The sequence below is a fragment of the Palaemon carinicauda genome, chromosome 38 (genome assembly GCF_036898095.1).
Source record: "Palaemon carinicauda isolate YSFRI2023 chromosome 38, ASM3689809v2, whole genome shotgun sequence".
Taxonomy (NCBI): domain Eukaryota; kingdom Metazoa; phylum Arthropoda; class Malacostraca; order Decapoda; family Palaemonidae; genus Palaemon; species Palaemon carinicauda.
Genome location: NC_090762.1, coordinates 52,321,913 through 52,325,955, shown reverse-complemented (window position 1 = coordinate 52,325,955; position 4,043 = coordinate 52,321,913).

Sequence of the window (4,043 nt, the reverse complement as noted above, 5' to 3'; positions counted from 1 at the left end):
TTTTGTCCCCGTCCGAAATAATAGTTACCTTCTCCAAGCAAAGGGGGAATCTTGGCCCAGAGGGAGGAATATTATCCTGGGGCAAAGTTCCCCTAGGGCAGTGGTTCCCAAACTATCTTACCTGACGCCCCCTTTTTGCTTCCAGTAGACCCATACGCCCCCAGTCCAATTTTTTTTTATATGAAATGATTCTTACATTTATTTCTTAGCATTGTACAGGAAAACAGAATTCTGTTTGTATTACATTTTAATAACGAAGGCCACTCAAACAAATAATAGTACATTCCAGTGTCTAAAAACGAAACATTTGGTTCAAAGTGAGCGAAAAAAAAGTTTAAACATTAGCAAAATGGCAAAATTGAGTTGCAATTTTAAGAATAGAAAAATTGAAAACATGGCATATAATATTTGGAAATACTTATGAGACTAAGGCACAATTTCTAGTCAATTTTTTTGAGAAGGATGCTGTTCTTTTGATGATTTTATTATGCTATTAAACAAGTAATTTTGAGCAGATGCCTTCATGCACCCCTTGCATCGTCCTCACGCCCCCGTAGTGGGGCGCGCCCCCCAGTTTGGGAACCACTGCCCTAGGGGGATATATATCCTGGGCCATATTTCCCCCGGTGGGGAATTTCGGACGGGGGGGAAAACAGACCATTACACCGGTCTCTATGGCTGGGATATGCTACGCGATTTTTATCTGCATAATCGATCATTATAATAGTTGAGGAAACCTTTTCTTGTTGTTACCAATAAAGACCTGAGTTTAAATATAAAAGCTAACACTCGATATCGTTTGTGATATCAACGCACTTCAAACTTCTTCCAAGTCATGTGAACGCCATTTCAATCTTCTACAACTAATCTTCCAAATTACCACAATGCATAAGGATATAAAAGTTAATTGTTTTTATTTTTGAATGAATATAGAAAGAAACTACAAAACCAAGTAAAGACAGATAATCGTCTCTTACCATCATTTATTTATTTCCTTATTTCCTTTCCTCACTGGGCTATATTTCCCCGTTGGAGCCCTTGGGCTTATAGCATCTTGATTTTCCAACTAGGGTTGTAGCTTGGCTAGTAATAATAATAATAATAATAATAATAATAATAATACCAACAACCGCATACAAACGTCTCACTTATGGCCAAAAAAGAAGGGAGGGGAGGGGGGGGGGGCGGTCCAAAAAAAAAACAACACCCTCCCGTTACAAAGATCCATTTCTACTACAGTAAAACTTTGTTGAGGCCGTCAGCCAACTTAAAAATTCTGCATTAAATCTACCATGGCCTACTTAACTAGTGCTAATAATTTAAAGTTTAAATGACGGCTAAATTTTAGTAAAATAAATGTTTTAGAACACTGCGAAAGGTCATTTTCAGTCGCCCAGCACATTTAAAAGGGGTTTGCTTGTTTCCTACGAGGAATATTTTTCATCCAAGGTTGTTTCCTCGTCCTTATCCCACGCGGGAAAGCACTCCGTTATGCAGAACCTACGAGATTAATTTGTCGTATACATTCTTTAGGTATATTTAGAGAATCATATAGCGTAGTCAGTGTTAATTGTCAAATCCAATAATTGTAATACGAAAAAAGTCCAAGTCGTTGAAAGCCTTCTTATCATCAATCCCGCTGATGATTATAGGGAACATTCTGCACAATCATGGGGCCGCTATTTTTTAAATTTTTAGACCCCTCAGTCAGATTTTACGTTTAGCAGATATATGCAATATAAACAGCTAATGACAGGTAAAAACCACGTCTATTTCCAGACGGATAATACGTTTAAGACGGCCGCATTAACATAATAAATAAATAAATAAAATAAATAGATAAATATATAGCCTTGAGTTCAACCAGGATGTTCTTTTAACCAAAGTCTTGCTTTTAACAAATGATAATCTATTGTTACGCCTTCCTCGTCTCAAGCGAAATTTAGGTCCTGTAGGGCACAGGTTTTCCATGTGATGGGACCATGAAAAGACCCTTCATGTAAAAGTACACGCACTTACCAATCATAGTAATTGAACAATCAATACTGGGGGGGGGGGGGGCAGGGTAGCCCCAGCAGAAATATGAAAACCTTAACTGGTAATTTTATTACAAACGCCGTATCAGTGAGTGCTATTTTAGACAATCTTCCCATAAGTACACAGTGAAAACCTTTTCCCTTTGCATACTCATTTTTAAAAGTAGATTTCATAAATAGCTATCTGGTATGTGTGGGGGTGAACTAATGTTTTGGATGAATAATACTTCAGTGTCCATAACGTTATTTGTAGACAGGGGGGCGATTGCTGGCATACAAATAGCCCATATTTACATTTGCATTAATTAGGGTTGAGATTTAATCCACCTCAAATATTTCAATATTTCTAAGAAATCGATGTTCATTCCCTTCTGAGAGAGAGAGAGAGAGAGAGAGAGAGAGAGAGAGAGAGAGAGAGAGAGAGAGACTCGTTCTGGAAGTAATTGCTGTGCCTAGCTGTTAAGACAAGCTGTCAAACGTAGGCTTTGGACAAACGAAAAAGAATCTGCAATTCATTTAACAAAAATACAAAGGTGTACGAATGTTAATTATTTCCTAAAGCTACCGTCGGGTGAGACCATGTTAAGATAATTAAAATAAATAAGTATTTGCAAGAAAAAAACCCGAGTTAACCTAATCTATCCTAACCTAAAAATAGTATTGGGGTTATATCGGCAATAAGCGGTGGGACAATAACAGGAAAGTACCCCGAGTTATCATATAGGCCTAATTTTGAGCATTATTAAAATAATTTTCTTTCCTATAAAGTATACGGTTATAATAAATTATCCACCGACTGTTCATATGTCAACTAATAAATTTATTTGTAAGTGTTGTTACGGTACAAAGATAACATCGTCTCTACCTACCACAAAAAGAAAAAAAAAAACTTTTGCAAGGCAAGTGTCGACGCATTACACAGTCTTTATATTTCACTAACACCAATAACTTCATATGAAAATGAAAAGAAAAAAATATACTCGGTTCCAGGCAAATTCGAAAGGTTTTATTACTGGCCTATTGCAGTTTTAAATGAAACGACCAGAATATCCGAAGATATGGACTTAAAACACGGACCATAGTTTATAAAAATGCAGCCTTGAAACACTAAACAGAATATGCGATTAAAACTGGGTGTAAAATTGCTTTATTGTGTTAAAACTCAGAACTCAAACCACGGTGTAACAACGTCGTAGTCTGTATTCAAAAGCCACAGATTCGGAAGTTGATCACCTTTTTTTGCTTTGGCCAAGATAAAATTTCTTCGCCAATAAGAAAACCATCGGTTAATCAAATCTCTAACGTTAAAAGTAGAAATAAACTCAACGACATGGATATAAGAAAAAATAAAAGCAATTGTTACCCCCGAATCTCTGAGCCTTCATATTTCACAGAAGCACTAGAAACAAAACAAAAACGGTGAAATGGTGTTTTCTGCTGTTGGTCGGACGACCTTGAGTCCAGTTGTCAGACATCCCCAGACAATCCCTAAAATTTCCCTAAATCAGAAATAATGTCTCTAAGTATCCTTCAATTTAATATAATTAGAACTTCTATTTATATACTATACAGTACTCTGTATTCCCCTTTAACAGTTGTAGGCTAAACGAAGATAAAATTCAGAATTTATTTGGTTATTTGCTGAAACCAAAAATTATAAGATTTCGTAGGCCTATTTCTTAACAAAAAGATGAGGTTATCTGTGTTTTGATTTTAACGTGTGCTCTGAAAGATATATTCATAAAATATTGTATTCAGTTCATACAGAAGCAAAACTTAACCAAACGTAAGCCATAAGATTTTGTTATTTCAAAGCCGTTAACATTACTAATCTCACATATTGAAGTCAGCATTGTTGAATAATTTACCTGTAAAGATACATACTGTCAAAACATGAGGAACATTTGGGGATTTTATTGAGGAAGCATTAAACTTCCCCAATAATTCGGGCATTAATCCGATATCGGGGTTTTTTTTTTTTTTTTTTACACCAAATGGCTAACATTC